The sequence below is a fragment of the Pinus tabuliformis genome, chromosome 3_1, assembly GCF_031772625.1.
Source record: "Pinus tabuliformis cultivar Carrire ecotype Pingquan chromosome 3_1, CPIR1, whole genome shotgun sequence".
Classification (NCBI taxonomy): domain Eukaryota; kingdom Viridiplantae; phylum Streptophyta; class Pinopsida; order Pinales; family Pinaceae; genus Pinus; species Pinus tabuliformis.
This window is the reverse complement of record NC_142301.1, coordinates 859,836,734-859,855,143: the sequence shown is the minus strand read 5'-3', so window position 1 is coordinate 859,855,143 and position 18,410 is coordinate 859,836,734. Positions and strand designations below refer to the sequence as shown.

Sequence of the window (18,410 nt, the reverse complement as noted above, 5' to 3'; positions counted from 1 at the left end):
AGTTTGGTCTTGGTTTCATATGTTGTGTGTGGAAGAGGAAATGATGGAAGCAGACATAGAAAATGGAGGTTATTGTTCATAAATGAAGGTGAGTTAACATACCTATATGCAGTAATTTCACTTAAACGTATCGTTTGCTAATTTGTGGCTCCAATTGTTTTTTATTCAATTTATTATGTGTTATCTATACTCTCATAATCAACTATAATGATCTTCTTTATGTAGAGCACGACTACAATTGTCTAATCTACAAAGGTGAAGTGGTGAAGATACATTAGAAATTCTACAAACTTGGCACAAAGCATGGGTGAGCCATACTTTTCTCCTACAAAATACTATTGTCCTTTAATACATAGAAATATTTTGTTTTTGCATAACGATTGATCATTTTGTAATGGTTTCAACAAAAAATCAATTAGATAAGATGGAGGTTATAATTCATAAATGAAGGTGAACCACCTTAAATATATGCAATGCATTTCACTCACAATTATCTTTCATTCATTTGTGAATCCAATTGCTTGCTTTTCTATTTATTACATGTTTTATATGTGGTCTCACACTTAACTATATCAATCTGCTTTGTGTAGTGAGCAACCACAATTGTATAATCTTTGAAGTTCAAGGTGAAGATACTCTTGACATTCTACCAATGCAGCTTGGATGATTGGTGAGCCATATTTTTTTCCTACATAACAATATTTTCCTTTAATTGATTGAAATATTTGTTTTTTGCGAATCGATTTATCCCTTCATCATGGCTTCAGGGTAGTATGATCTTGTTCATGAATGTGAGCTTTGAGATTTTCCAATAACTTTGATACAAAATAAAGGGAAATGTTATATTGAGGTTCACAATTTTAGGGCTTGTTGTTCATGGTTGTTGCTGCTATAACATTAGCCAAGGGCGAACAGATATGTGTATGATTAGTTTATCGTTCTATATATTTGTTATTCCATTTCTCTCGTGGTTTATTTGTGATCTCATATATAATATTACTTTGTGTAGCAAGTGACTATTGTTGCAGTGTCTAGGATGGTGCAGCGTATGTTTTCTTGCTCCACATCACATGAACACCCCCACACAACGTGCCTTGTAGGTGAGGAGGGTAAGGTCGAGCAGACAAGCATACTGACCCTTCAACCAATTAATCATCATGGTAACATACAACACTACTGCCTTGTGGGCCTTGGGATTTTGAGTGTTCAATATGTTTAGATATGCTTAGATTCATTTTCCGAAAAATTTACATCTTATGAAAACATTGTTTGTATTAGAAATATAATATTTTATTGATATCTAGTGCAAATAGCTTGTTCCATTGAACATGAATACATGAAATAAAAAATGGACTCTCCCCTTTTATATGACAGTCTTAAAGAAAGTTGTTCTTCTTATTATGATTAATTATTATGGTAGACTCTTTTTAACTTATATAACGATTCTAATATCTTATTTTGTATCTGTTGTAGATGGCTTGTTTTGATGAGCACGAACAAGTGGAATACAAAAGAGAGTGTCCATCATTATTAAACAAACTCTAAGGGAGGTGTGTTTTCTATTATAAATAATTATTGGTTTTGAAATATGCTTACCATTACTAATTGTATGTATATTTTAACCTTATTCAACCCACTTTTTTTCCTTTCAGCACAGGAGAGGACATTGTAGAAGAGATGATGTGCAAAGGGGATATTTGCAATTTTTTTTTGTTCTTGTCTACATGTTTTGTTTTTTGAGTTTGAGCATGGCCATGCTTTGAGTTGTACTTATTTTCCTTCGTTTGTTTTTTTTTGGCTCATTTTTTGTAGTTTGGTCTTGGTTTCATTTGTTATGTGTGTTGTACTCGTTTTCGTTAGTTTTCCTCTTTTCATGTTTTTGGTAGATTGGTCTTGGTTTCATGTTTTGGGTGTGGAAAAGGAAATGAAGGAAGCAGACATAGAAAATGGAGGTTATTGTTCATAAATGAAGGTGAGTTAACATACTTATATGCAGTAATTTTCACTTAAAAGTATCGTTTGCTAATTTGTGGCTCCACTTGTTTGTTATTCAATTTATTATGTGTTATCTATGCTCTCGTAATCAACTATAATGATCTTCTTTATGTAGTGAACGACTACAATTGTATAATCTACAAAGGTGAAGTAGTGAAGATACATTAGAAATTCTACAAACTTGGCACAAAGGATGGGTGAGCCATACTTTTCTCCTACAAAATACTATTGTCCTTTAATACACAGAAATATTTTCTATTTGCATAACGATTGATCATTTTGTAATGGTTTCGAAAGAAAATCGATGAGATAAGATGGAGGTTATCATTCATAAATGAAGGTGAACCACCTTAAATATATGCAATGCATTTCACTCACAATTATCTTTCGTTCATATATGAATCCAATTGCTTGCTTTTTTATTTATTACATGTTTTATATGTGGTCTCACACTCAACCATATCAATCTGCTTTGTGTAGTGAGCAACCACAATTGTATAATCTTTGAAGTTCAAGGTGAAGATACTCTAGACATTCTTCCAATGCAGCTTGGATGATTGGTAAGCCATGTTTTTTTTCCACATAAGAATATTTTCCTTTAATTGACTGAAAAATTTGTTTTTTGAGAATCGATTTATCCTTTCGTCATGGTAAGCCATGTTTTTTTTCACATAAGGACTGAAAAATTTGTTTTTTGAGAATCGATTTATCCTTTCGTCATGGCTTCACGGTAGTATGATCTTGTTCATGAGTGTGAGCTTTGAGATTTTCCAATAACTTTGATACAGAATAAAGGGAAATGTTATATTGAGGTTCACAATTTTAGGGCTTATTGTTCATGGTTGTTGCTGCTATAACATTAGCCAAGGGTGAACAGGTATGTGTATGATTAATTTATCGTTCTATATACTTGTTATTCAATTTCGCTCGTGGTTTATTTGTGATCTCATATATAATATTACTTTGTGCAGTGAGTGACTATAGTTGAAGTGTCTAGGATGGTGCAATGTATGTTTTCTTGCTCCACATCACATGCACAACCCCACACAACATGCCTTGTAGGGGAGGTGGGTAAGGTCGAGTAGACAAGCATACTGACCCTTCAACCAATTAACCATTGTGGTGACATACAACACTACTACCTTGTGGACCTTGGGATTTCGAGTGTTCAATATGTTTAGATATGCTTAGATTCATTTTCCGAAAAATTTACATGTTATGAAAACATTGTTTGTATTAGAAATATCATATTTTATTGATATCTAGTGCAAATGGCTTGTTCCTTTGAACATGAATACATGAAATAAAAAATGGACTCCCCCTTTTTATATAACAGTCTTAAAGAAAGTTGTTCTTCTTATTACGATTAATTATTACGTTAGACTCTTTTTAACTTATATAATAATTCTAATATCTTATTTTGTATCTGTTGTAGATGGCTTGTTTTGATGAGCACGAACAAGTGGAATACAAAAGAGAGTGTCCATCATTATAAAACAAACTCTAAGGGAGGTGTGTTTTCTATTATGAATAATTATTGGTTTTGAAATATGCTTACCATTACCAATCGTGTGTATATTTTAACGTTATTCAACCCACTTTTTTTCCTTTCAGCAGAGGAGAGCACATTGTAGAAGAGATGATGTGCAAAGGGGATATTTGCAATTTTTTTTTGTTCTTGTCTCGATGTTTTGTTTTCTGAGTTTCAGCATGGCCATGCTTTGAGTTGTACTTATTTTCCTTCGTTTGTTTTTTTTTTTTTGGCTCATTTTTTGTAGTTTGGTCTTGGTTTCATTTGTTATGTGTGTTGTACTCATTTTCGTTTGTTTTCCTTTTTTCATGTGTTTGGTAGTTTGGTTTTGGTTTCATGTTTTGGGTGTGGAAAAGGAAATGAAGGAAGCAGACATATAAAATGGAGGTTATTGTTCATAAATCAAGGTGAGTTAACATACATATATGCAGTAACTTTCACTTAAAAGTATCGTTTGCTAATTTGTGGCTTCACTTGTTTGTTATTCAATTTATTATGTTTTATCTATGCTCTTATAATCAACTATAAAGATCTTCTTTATGTAGTGAATGACTACAATTATATAATCTACAAAGGTGAAGTGGTGAAGATAAATTAGAAATTCTACAAACTTAGCACAAACGATGGGTGAGCCATACTTTTCTCGTACAAAATACTATTGTCCTTTAATACACAGAAATATTTCCTATTTGCCTCACGATTGATCATTATGTAATGGTTTTGAAAGAAAATCAATGAGATAAGATGGAGGTTATTATTCATAGATGAAGGCGAACCACCTTAAATATATGCGATGCATTTCGCTCACAATTATCTTTCATTCATATGTGAATCCAATTGCTTGCTTTTCTATTTATTACGTGTTTTATATGTGGTCTCACTCTCAACTATATCAATCTGATTTGTGTAGTGAGCAACCACAATTGTATAATCTTTGAAGTTCAAGCAATGTTTTACAACTCGGACTCGGACTCGGACTCGGCCGAGGATCGACTCCGACTCGGACTCCGACTCGGCAATGACTCGGCCGGCTCGATTTCAATGACTCGGTCGTTGTAAAAAATACATTAAATATTTATTTTTTTTATAAAAAAACATAATTTTAAATATTTTAAACATAATTTTAAAGATTTTCATTCAAGTTTCCAAACACACAACATTATAATATACATGGAAGACAACATATGATCAAAGTAGGCTCATGAACCAATCCATTATATCAAAATGGTACCCAATGGCAATAGTAAATACATAGTCAACTGTAGTCTGTCATACATGAACAAAGACTCAAGAGTACGGGAAAGGCTTCCATACATGATTAAGACTCAAGAGTACTAAACAATTGGAGATAGGCTGCCAAGGTGACAGTGGCAGCCAATCTCTTGTTGCCCTGAGGTCTGGATCAGTGTTTTACGAAACGGCCGAGTTGAAACCGAAACGGCCGTTTCGGACCGTTTCATTTGCCAAAACAGTGACCCGGCCCATGACCCGGCTCGGCTGACCGAGTCAGCTATGACTCGGCCGAGTCATCCAATGACTCGGTCAACCCGGCCGAGTCATAGAAAGGACGGCTGGGCAGCGATTTTAATAAAAAAAATCATTTTTTTGCTGATATTTTGTAAAGTTAAGTTGGGTTTGTGGATTTCAAATATTGATTGGGCTGGAAACTGATTAAGGAGGTGTTATTGGACAGCTGGTGATCAAGGTCTCATTTGATGCTTCAAACACGCATCCAATTTGGTGCAATCCTATACCAATCTGAGTTTTATGGAAAATTACTGGGGTTACTCATTACACAATATACTACATGGAAAACTCAATCAAATGTTGCTGTAAATGGGAATTCTTGTTCGTAACTTCAAATACTATACAAATTACTATTTCATGCATAGAACAAGTCTCTTCCTAGCACCCAGCATATATAGATTTCTCAGGGTATTTGACAGCATATTGGGCTTGCAATTATGGTCTTGAAATTAACCCTCAAACAACATTAAGGGAAAGGGCTGTTACAAACATCAGAGAATATTCAAATGCAAGTGATACAATTCCTTCTTTTTCTTTTTCTTTAAAAAAATATGGCCCTAACACCTCTGTCTAACAGCCTTATACCAGAACAGATGTATGCTAATGCCATTCCTCAAATGATCCTAGACATAAGACAAAACATACCAATTAAAGACACTCTGTTTTTAATGGAAGTTCCCTCAGAATGTTTTTTAAATGTATCATGACTGTTCATCCCATTGCTGCAAAATCTAGCAGGCCTAGTGCAGAGCCTCACTAGACAAATCCAGACCTCAGGGCAACAAGAGATTGGCTGCCACTGTCACCTTGGCAGCCTATCTCCAATTGTTTAGTACTCTTGAGTCTTAATCATGTATGGAAGCCTTTCCCGTACTCTTGAGTCTTTGATCATGTATGACAGACTACAGTTGACTATGTATTTACTATTGCCATTGGGTACCATTTTGATATAATGGATTGGTTCATGAGCCTACTTTGATCATATGTTGTCTTCCATGTATATTATAATGTTGTGTGTTTGGAAACTTGAATGAAAATCTTTAAAATTATGTTTAAAATATTTAAAATTATGTTTTTTTATAAAAAAAATAAATATTTAATGTATTTTTTACAACGACCGAGTCATTGAAATCGAGCCGGCCGAGTCATTGCCGAGTCGGAGTCCGAGTCGGAGTCGATCCTCGGCCGAGTCCGAGTCCGAGTCCGAGTTGTAAAACATTGGTCTGGATTTGTCTAGTGAGGCTCTGCACTAGGCCTGCTAGATTTTGCAGCAATGGGATGAACAGTCATGATACATTTAAAAAACATTCCGAGGGAACTTCCATTAAAAACAGAGTGTCTTTAATTGGTATGTTTTGTCTTATGTCTAGGATCATTTGAGGAATGGCATTAGCATACATCTGTTCTGGTATAAGGCTGTTAGACAGAGGTGTTAGGGCCATATTTTTTTTAAAGAAAAAGAAAAAGAAGGAATTGTATCACTTGCATTTGGATATTCTCTGATGTTTGTAACAACCCTTTCCCTTAATGTTGTTTGAGGGTTAATTTCAAGACCATAATTGCAAGCCCAATATGCTGTCAAATACCCTGAGAAATCTATATATGCTGGGTGCTAGGAAGAGACTTGTTCTATGCATGAAATAGTAATTTGTATAGTATTTGAAGTTACGAACAAGAATTCCCATTTACAGCAACATTTGATTGATTTTTCCATGTAGTATATTGTGTAATGAGTAACCCCAGTAATTTTCCATAAAACTCAGATTGGTATAGGATTGCACCAAATTGGATGCGTGTTTGAAGCATCAAATGAGACCTTGATCACCAGCTGTCCAATAACACCTCCTTAATCAGTTTCCAGCCCAATCAATATTTGAAATCCACAAACCCAACTTAACTTTACAAAATATCAGCAAAAAAATGATTTTTTTTTATTAAAATCGCTGCCCAGTCGTCCTTTCTATGACTCGGCCGAGTCAATACGGACCCGGCCGGGTTGACCGAGTCAGCTATGACTCGGCCGAGTCATAGCTGACTCGGTCAGCCGAGCCGGGTCATGGACCGGGTCACTGTTTTGGCAAATGAAACGGTCCGAAACGGCCGTTTCGGTTTCAACTCGGCCGTTTCGTAAAACACTGAGTTCAAGGTGAAGATACTCTAGACGTTCTACCAATGCAGCTTGGACAATTGGTGAGCCATATTTTTTTCCTACATAAGAATATTTTCCTTTAATCCACTGAAATATTTGTTTTTTGTGAATCGAATTATCCTTTTGTCATGGCTTCAGGGTAGTATGATCTTCTTCATGTGTGTGAGCTTGGAGAATTTCTAATAACTTTGATACAGAATAAAGGGAAATGTTATATTGAGGTTCACAATTTTAGGGCTTATTTTTCATGGTTGTTGCTGCTATAACATTAGCCAAGGGTGAACAGGTATGTGTATGATTAATATATCGTTTTATATATTTGTTATTCAATTTATCTCGTGGTTTATTTGTGATCTCATATATAATATTACTTTGTGTAGTGAGTGACTATAGGTGCAGTGTCTAGGATGGTGCAACGTATGTTTTCTTGCTCCACATTGCATTCACAACCCCACACAACGTGCCTTGGAGGGGAGGTGGGTAAGGTCGAGCAGACAAGCATGCTGACCCTTCAACCAATTAACCATCGTGGTAACATACAACACTACTGCCTTGTGGACCTTGGGATTTTGAGTGTTCAATATGTTTAGATATGCTTAGATTCATTTTCCGAAAAATTTACATCTTATGAAAACATTGTTTGTATTAGAAATATAATATTTATTGATATCTAGTACAAATGGCTTGTTCCATTGAACATGAATACATGAAATAAAAAATGGACTCTACCCTTTTATATAACAGTGTTAAAAAAAGTTGTTCTTCTTATTACAATTAATTATTACACTAGACTCTTTTCAACTTATATAACGATTCTAATATCTTTTTTTTTATCTGTTGTAGATGGCTTGTTTTGACGAGCACGAACAAGTGGAATACAAAAGAGAGTGTCCATCATTATAAAACAAACTCTAAGGGAGATGTGTTTTTCTATTATGAATAATTGTTGGTTTTGAAATATGCTTACCATTACTAATTGTGTGTATATTTTAACTTTATTCAACTCACTTTTTTTCCTTTCAGCAGAGAAGAGCACATTGTAGGAGAGATGATGTCCAAAGGGGATATTTGCATTTTTTTTTTGTTCTTATCTGCATGTTTTGTTTTTTGAATTTGAGCATGGCCATGCTTTCAGTTGTACTTATTTTTCTTCGTTTGGTTCTTTTGGGCTCATTTTTTGTAGTTTGGTCTTGGTTTCATTTGTTAGGTGTGTTGTACTCGTTTTCGATTGTTTTCCTTTTTGCATGTTTTTTGTAGTCTGGTCTTGGTTTCATGTGTTGGGTGTGGAAAAGGAAATGAAGGAAGCAGACATAGAAAATGGAGGTTATTGTTCATAAATGAAGGTGAGTTAACATACCAATATGTAGTAATTTTCACTTAAAAGTATCGTTTGCTAATTTGTGTCTCCACTTGTTTGTTATTCAATTTATTATGTGTTATATATCCTCTCATAATCAACTATAATGATCTTCTTTATGTAGTGCACGACTACAATTGTATAATCTACAAAGGTGAAGTGGTGAAGATACATTAGAAATTCTACAAACTTGGCACAAAGGATGGGTGAGCGATAATTTTCTCCTACAAAATATTATTGTCCTTTAATACACCAAAATATTTTCTTTTTGCCTAATGATTGATCATTTTGTAGTGGTTTCAACAGAAAATCAATGAGATAAGATGGAGGTTATCATTCATAAATGAAGGTGAACCACCTTAAATATATGCAATGCATTTCACTCACAATTATCTTTCTTTCATTTGTGAATCCAATTGCTTGCTTCTCTATTTATTATATGTTTTTTATGTGGTCTCACACTCAACTATATCAATCTGCTTTGTGTAGTGAGCAACCACATCTATATAATCTTTGAAGTTCAAGGTGAAGATACTCTAGACATTCTACCAATGCAGTTTGGATGATTAGTGAGCCATATTTTTTTCCTACATAAGAATATTTTCCTTTAATCGATTGAAATATTTGTTTTTTGCGAATTCATTTATCTTTTTGTCATGGCTTCAGGGTAGTATGATCTTGTTCATGAATGTGAGATTTGAGATTTTCCAATAACTTTGATACAAAATAAAGGGAAATGTTTTATTGAGTTTCACAATTTTAGGGCTTGTTGTTCATGTTTGTTGTTGCTTTAACATTAGCAAAGGGCAAACAGGTATGTGTATGATTAATTTATCGTTCTATATATTTGTTATTCAATTTCTCTCGTGGTTTATTTGTGATCTCATATATAATATTACTTTGTGCAGTGAGTGACTATAGTTGTAGTGTCCAGGATGGTGCAGCGTATGTTTTCTTGCTCCACATTGCATGCACACCCCCACATAATGTGCCTTGTAGGGGAGGTGGGTAAAGTCGAGCAGACAAGCATATTGACCCTTCAACCAATTAACCATTGTGGTAGCATACAACACTACTGCCTTGTGGACCTTGGTATTTTTAGTGTTCAATATGTTTAGATATGCTTAGATTCATTTTCCGAAAAATTTACATGTTATGAAAACATTGTTTGTATTAGAAATATAATATTTTATTGATATCTAGTGCAAATGGCTTGTTCCATTGAACATGAATACATGAAATAAAAGATGGACTCTCACCTTTTATATACCATTGTTAAAGAAAGTTGTTCTAACTTCTTCTTATTACGATTAGTTATGACGTTAGACTCTTTCTAACTTATATAACGATTCTAATATCTTATTTTTTTATCTGTTGTAGATGGCTTGTTTTGACGAGCACGAACAAGTGAAATACAAAAGAGAGTGTCCATCATTATAAAACATACTCTAAGGGAGGTGTGCTTTTTATTATGTATAATTATTGGTTTTGAAATATGCTTACCATTACTAATTGTGTGTATATTTTAACCTTATTCAACCCACTTTTTTTCCTTTGAACAGAAGAGAGCACATTGTGAGCACATTGTAGGAGAGATGATGTGCAAAGGGGATATTTGCAATTTTTTTTGTTCTTGTCTACATGTTTTGTTTTCTGAGTTTGAGCATGGCCATGCTTTGAGTTGTTCTTATTTTCCTTCGTTTGTTTTGCTTTTGGCTCATTTTTTGTAGTTTGGTCTTGGTTTCATTTTTTAGTTGTGTTGTACTTGTTTTCGTTTGTTTTCCTTTTTTCATGTTTTTTGTAGCTTGGTCTTGGTTTCATGTGTTGGGTGTGGAAAAGGAAATGAAGGAAGCAGACATAGAAGATGGAGGTTATTGTTCATAAATGAAGGTGAGTTAACATACCTATGTGCAGTGATTTTCACTTAAAAGTATCGTTTGCTAATTTATGGCTCCACTTGTTTGTTATTCAATTTATTATGTTTTATCTATGCTCTCATAATCAACTACAGTAATTTTCTTTATGTAGTGAACGACTACAATTGTATAATCTACAAAGGTGAAGTGGTGAAGATACATTAGAAACTCTACAAACTTGGCTCAAAGGATGGGTGAGCCATACTTTTCTCCTACAAAATACTATTGTCCTTTAATACACAAAAATATTTTCTTTTTGCATAACGATTGATCATTTTGTAATGGTTTCTACAGAAAATCAATGAGATAAGATGGAGTTTATCATTCATAAATGAAGGTGAACCACCTTAAATATATTCAATGCATTTGACCCACAATTATCTTTCACTCATTTGTGAATCCAATTGCTTGCTTTTCTATTTATTACATGTTTTATATGTGGTCTCACACTTAACTATATCAATCTGCTTTGTGTAGTGAGCAACCACAATTGTATAATCTTTGAAGTTCAAGACGAAGATACGCTAGACATTCTACCAATGCAACTTGGACAATTGGTGAGCCATATTTTTTTCATACTTAAGTATATTTTCCCTTAATCAATTGAAATATTTGTTTTTTGCGAATCGATTTATCCTTTCATCATGGCTTCAGGGTAGAATGATCTTGTTCATGAGTGTGAGCTTTGAGATTTTCCAATAACTTTAATACAGAATAAAGGGAAATGTTATATTGAGGTTCACAATTTTAGGGCTTATTGTTCATGGTTGTTGCTGCTAATTGTGAGCTTTGAGATTTTCCAATAACTTTGTTACAGAATAAAGGGAAATGTTATATTGAGGTTCACAATTTTAGGGCTTATTGTTCATGGTTGTTTCTGCTATAACATTAGCCAAGGGCGAAGAGGTATGTGTATGATTAATTTATCGTTCTATATATTTGTTATTCAATTTCTGTTGTAGTTTATTTGTGATTTCATATATAATATTACTTTGTGCAGTGAGTGACTATAGTTGCAGTGTCTAGGATGGTGCAATGTATGTTTTCTTGCTCCACATCGCATGCACGCCCCCAAAAAACGTGCCTTGTTGGGGAGATGGGTAAGGTCGAGCAGACAAGCATACTGACCCTTCAACCAATTAACCATCGTGGTAACATACAACACTACTGCGTTGTGGACCTTCGGATTTTGAGTGTTCAGTATGTTTAGATATGCTTAGATTCATTTTCCTAAAAATTCACATCTTATGAAAACATTGTTTGTATTAGAAATATAATATTTTATTGATATCTAGTGAAAATGGCTTGTTCCTTTGAACATGAATACATGAAATAAAAATGGACTCTCCCCTTTTATATAACAATCTTAAAGAACATTGTTCTTCTTATTACGATTAATTATTACGTTGGACTCTTTTTAACTTATATAATGATTCTAATATCTTATTTTGTAGATGGCTTGTTTTGTTGAGCACGAACAAGTGGAATACACAAGAGAGTGTCCATCATTATAAAACAAACAATAAGGGAGGTGTGTTTTCTATCATTAATAATTATTGGTTTTGAAATATGCTTACCATTACTAATTGTGTGTATATTTTAACCTTATTCAACCCATTTTTTTCCTTTCAGCAGAGCAGAGCACATTGTAGGAGAGATGTTGGGTGTCGAAAAGGAAATGAAGGAAGCAGACATAGAAAATCGAGGTTATTGTTCAGAAATGAAAGTGAAATAACATACCTATATGCAATAATTTTCAATTAAAAGTATCGTTTGCTAATTTGTTGTTGCACTTGTTTGTTATTCAATTTATTATGTGTTATCTATGCTCTCATAATCAACTATAATGATCTTCTTTATGTAGTGAGCGACTACAATTGTATAATCTACAAAGGTGAAGTGGTGAAGATACATTAGAAATTCTACAAACTTGGCACAAAGGATGGGTGAGCCATACTTTTCTCCTACAATATACTATTGTCCTTTAATACACAAAAAATATTTTGTTTTTGCATAACGATTGATCATTTTGTAATGGTTTCAACAGAAAATCAATTAGATAAGATGGAGGTTATAATTCATAAATGAAGGTGAACCACCTTAAATATATGCAATGCATTTCACTCACAATTATCTTTCATTCATTTGTGAATCCAATTGCTTGCTTTTCTATTTATTACATGTTTTATATGTGGTCTCACACTTAACTATATCAATCTGCTTTGTGTAGTGAGCAACCACAATTGTATAATCTTTGAAGTTCAAGGTGAAGATACTCTAGACATTCTACCAATGCAACTTGGACGATTGGTGAGCCATATTTTTTTCCTACATAACAATATTTTCCTTTAATTGATTGAAATATTTGTTTTTTGCGAATCGATTTATCCCTTCATTATGGCTTCAGGGTAGTATGATCTTGTTCATGAATGTGAGCTTTGAGATTTTCCAATAACTTTGATACAGAATAAAGGGAAATGTTATATTGAGGTTCACAATTTTAGGGCTTGTTGTTCATGGTTGTTGCTGCTATAACATTAATCAAGGGCGAACAGGTATGTGTATGATTAATTTATCGTTTTATATATTTGTTATTCAATTTCTCTCGTGGTTTATTTGTGATCTCATATATAATATTACTTTGTGTAACGAGTGACTATAGTTGCAGTGTCTAGGATGGTGCAGCGTATGTTTTCTTGCTCCACATCAGATGCACACCCCCACACAACGTGCCTTGTAGGGGAGGAGGGTAAGGTCGAGCAGACAAGCATACTGACCCTTCAACCAATTAACCATCATGGTAACATACAACACTACTGCCTTGTGTGCCTTGGGATTTTGAGTGTTCAACATGTTTAGATATGCTAAGATTCATTTTCCGAAAAATTTACATCTTATGAAAACATTGTTTGTATTAGAAATATAATATTTTATTGATATCTAGTGCAAATGGCTTGTTCCATTGAACATGAATACATGAAATAAAAAATGGACTCTCCCCTTTTATATGACAATCTTAAAGAAAGTTGTTCTTCTTATTACGATTAATTAATATGGTAGACTCGTTTTAACTTATATAACGATTCTAATATCTTATTTTGTATCTCTTGTAGATGGCTTGTTTTGATGAGCACGAACAAGTGGAATACAAAAGAGAGTGTCCATCATTATAAAACAAACTCTAAGGGAGGTGTGTTTTCTATTATGAATAATTATTGGTTTTGAAATATGTTTACCATTACTAATTGTATGTATATTTTAACCTTATTCAACCCACTTTTTTTCCTTTCAGCACAGGAGAGCACATTGTAGGAGAGATGATGTGCAAAGGGGATATTTGCAAATTTTTTTTGTTCTTCTCTACGTGTTTTGTTTTTTGAGTTTGAGCATGGCCATGCTTTGAGTTGTACTTATTTTCTTTCGTTTGTTTTTTTTTTGGCTCATTTTTTGTAGTTTGGTCTTGGTTTCATTTGTGTTGTACTCGTTTTCGTTTGTTTTACTCTTTTCATGTTTTTGGTAGATTGGTCTTGGTTTCATGTTTTGGGCGTGGAAAATGAAATGAAGGAAGCAGACATAGAAAATGGAGGTTATTCTTCATAAATGAAGGTGAGTTAACATACTTATATGCAGTAATTTTCACTTAAAAGTATCGTTTGCTAATTTGTGGTTCCACTTGTTTGTTATTCAATTTATTATGTGTTATCTATGCTCTCATAATCAACTATAATGATCTTCTTTATGTAGTGAACGACTACAATTTTATAATCTACAAAGGTGAAGTGGTGAAGATACATTATAAATTCTACAAACTTAGCACAAAGGATGGGTGAGCCATACTTTTCTCCTACAAAATACTATTGTCCTTTAATACACAGAAATATTTTCTATTTGCATAACGATTGATCATTTTGTAATGGTTTTGAAAGAAAATCAATGAGATAAGATGGAGGTTATCATTCATAAATGAAGGTGAACCACCTTAAATATATGCAATGCATTTCACTCACAATTATCTTTCATTCATATATGAATCCAATTGCTTGCTTTTCTATTTATTACATGTTTTATATGTGGTCTCACACTCAACCATATCAATCTGCTTTGTGTAGTGAGCAACCACAATTGTATAATCTTTGAAGTTCAAGGGGAAGATACTCTAAGACATTCTTCCAATGCAGCTTGGATGATTGGTAAGCCATGTTTTTTTCCCACATAAGAATATTTTCCTTTAATTGACTGAATTTTTTTTTTTGAGAATCGATTTATCCTTTCGTCATGGCTTCACGGTAGTATGATCTTGTTCATGAGTGTGAGGTTTGAGATTTTCCAATAACTTTGATACAGAACAAAGGGAAATGTTATATTGAGGTTCACAAATTTAGGGCTTATTGTTCATGGTTGTTGCTGCTATAACATTAGCCAAGGGCGAACAGGTATGTGTATGATTAATTTATTGTTCTATATATTTGTTATTCAATTTCTCTCGTGGTTTATTTGTGATCTCATATATAATATTACTTTGTGCAGTGAGTGACTATAGTTGAAGTGTCTAGGATGGTGCAGCGTATGTTTTCTTGCTCCACATCACATGCACACCCCCACACAACGTGCCTTGTAGGGGAGGTGGGTAAGGTCGAGTAGACAAGCATACTGACCCTTCAACCAATTAACCATTGTGGTAACATACAACACTACTACCTTGTGGACCTTGGGATTTCAATTGTTCAATATGTTTAGATATGCTTAGATTCATTTTCCGAAAAATTTACATGTTATGAAAACATTGTTTGTGTTAGAAATATAATATTTTATCGATATCTAGTGCAAATGGCTTGTTCCATTGAACATGAATACATGAAATAATAAATGGACTCCCCCCTTTTATATAACAGTCTTAAAGAAAGTTGTTCTTCTTATTACGATTAATTATTATGTTAGACTCTTTTTAACTTATATAATGATTCTAATATCTTATTTTGTATCTGTTGTAGATGGCTTGTTTTGATGAGCACGAACAAGTGGAATACAAAAGAGAGTGTCTATCATTATAAAACAAACTCTAAGGGATGTGGGTTTTCTATTATGAATAATTATTGGTTTTGAAATATGCTTACCATTACCAATTGTGTGTATATTTTAACGTTATTCAACCGACTTTTTTTCCTTTCAGCAGAGGAGAGCACATTGTAGAAGAGATGATGTGCAAAGGGGATATTTGCAAATTTTTTTTGTTCTTGTCTCGATGTTTTTTTTCTTCTGAGTTTTAGCATGGCCATGCTTTGAGTTGTACTTATTTTCCTTCGTTTGTTTTTTTTTGGCTCATTTTTTGTAGTTTGGTCTTGGTTTCATTTGTTATGTGTGTTGTAGTCATTTTCATTTGTTTTCCTTTTTTCATGTGTTTGGTAGTTTGGTTTCATGTTTTGGGTGTGGAAAAGGAAATGAAGGAAGCAAAGATAGAAAGAAATGAAGGAAGCAGACATATAAAATGGAGGTTATTGTTCATAAATGAAGGTGAGTTAACATACATATATGCAGTAACTTTCACTTAAAAGTATCGTTTGCTAATTTGTGGCTCCACTTGTTTGTTTTTCAATTTATTATGTTTTATCTATGCACTTATAATCAACTATAATGATCTTCTTTATGTAGTGAACGACTACAATTGTATAATCTACAAAGGTGAAGTGGTGAAGATACATTAGAAATTCTACAAACTTAGCACAAAGGATGGGTGAGCCATACTTTTCTCCTACAAAATACTATTGTCCTTTAATACACAGAAATATTTTCTATTTGCATCATGATTGATCATTTTGTAATGGTTTCGAAAGAAAATCAATGAGATAAGATGGAGGTTATCATTCATAGATGAAGGCGAACCACCTTAAATATATGCAATGCATTTCGCTCACAATTATCTTAAATATATGCAATGCATTTCGCTCACAATTATCTTTCGTTCATATGTGAATCCAATTGCTTGCTTTTCTATTTATTACATGTTTTATATGTGGTCTCACACTCAACTATATCAATCTGCTTTGTGTAGTGAGCAACCACAATTGTATAATCTTTGAAGTTCAAGGTGAAGATACTCTAGACGTTCTACCAAGGCAGCTTGGACGATTGGTGAGCCATATTTTTTTCCTACATAAGAATATTTTCCTTTAATCCACTGAAATATTTGTTTTTTGCGAATCGAGCTATCCTTTTGTCATGGCTTCAGGCTAGTATGATCTTCTTTATGTGTGTGAGCTTTGAGAATTTCTAATAACTTTGATACAGAATAAAGGGAAATGTTATATTGAGGTTCACAATTTTAGGGCTTATTGTTCATGGTTGTTGTTGCTATAACATTAGCCAAGGGTGAACAGGTATGTGTATGATTAATTTATCGTTCTATATATTTGTTATTCAATTTCTCTCGTGGTTTATTTGTGATCTCATATATAATATTACTTTGTGTAGTGAGTGACTATAGTTGCAGTGTCTAGGATGGTGCAGCGTATGTTTTCTTGCTCCACATTGCATTGACAACCCCACATAACGTGCCTTGTAGGGGAGGTGGGTAAGGACGAGCAGACAAGCATGCTGACCCTTCAACCAATTAACCATCGTGGTAACATACAACACTACTGCCTTGTGGACCTTGGGATTTTGAGTGTTCAATATGTTTACATATGCTTAGATTCATTTTCCGAAAAATTTACATCTTATGAAAACATTGTTTGTATTAGAAATATAATATTTTATTGATATCTAGTACAAATGGCTTGTTCCATTGAACATGAATACATGAAATAAAAAATGGACTCTCCCCTTTTATATAACAGTGTTATAGAAAGTTGTTCTTCTTATTACGATTAATTATTACGCTAGACTCTTTTCAACTTATATAACGATTCTAATATCCTATTTTTTTATCTGTTGTAGATGGCTTGTTTTGACGAGCACGAACAAGTGGAATACAAAAGAGACTGACCATCTTTATAAAACAAACTCTAAGGGAGATGCGTTTTCTATTATGAATAATTATTGGTTTTGAAATATGCTTACCATTACTAATTGTGTGTATATTTTAACTTTATTCAACTCACTTTTTTTCCTTTCAGCAGAAAGAGCACATTGTAGGAGAGATGATGTCTAAAGGGGATATTTGCATTTTTTTTTTGTTCTTGTCTGCATGTTTTGTTTTTTGAGTTTGAGCATGGCCATGCTTTGAGTTGTACTTATTTTTCTTCGTTTGGTTTTTTTTGGGCTCATTTTTTGTAGTTTGGTCTTGGTTTCATTTGTTAGGTGTGTTGTACTCGTTTTCGATTGTTTTCCTTTTTGCATGTTTTTTGTAGTCTGGTCTTGGTTTCATGTGTTGGGTGTGGAAAAGGAAATGAAGGAAGCAGACATAGAAAATGGAGGTTATTGTTCATAAATGAAGGTGAGTTAACATACCAATATGTAGTAATTTTCACTTAAAAGTATCGTTTGTTAATTTGTGGCTCCACTTGTTTGTTATTCAATTTATTATGTGTTATCTATCCTCTCATAATCAACTATAATGATCTTCTTTATGTAGTGCACGACTACAATTGTATAATCTACAAAGGTGAAGTGATGAAGATACATTAGAAATTCTACAAACTTGGCACAAAGTTGGGTGAGCGATAATTTTCATCTACAAAATAACAAAAATATTTTCTTTTTGCATAACGATTGATCATTTTGTAATGGTTTCAACAGAAAATCAATGAGATAAGATGGAGTTTATCATTCATAAATGAAGGTGAACCACCTTAAATATATGCAATGCATTTCACTCACAATTATCTTTCTTTCATTTGTGAATCCAATTGCTTGCTTTTCTATTTATTACATGTTTTATATGTGGTCTCACACTCAACTATATCAATCTGCTTTGTGTAGTGAGCAACCACAATTATA

General features: G+C 33.3%; 1 long non-coding RNA gene across 1 annotated transcript; it reads left to right on the top strand.

Annotated features, from left to right (window-relative positions):
* The first annotated feature begins 17,032 nt into the window (after positions 1-17,032).
* Positions 17,033-18,127, top strand: LOC149190293 (uncharacterized). The gene is made up of 3 exons (XR_016256479.1): positions 17,033-17,094; positions 17,409-17,907; positions 18,046-18,127. It is a non-coding gene; the product is annotated as an uncharacterized LOC149190293 (long non-coding RNA).
* Positions 18,128-18,410: the final 283 nt, after the last annotated feature.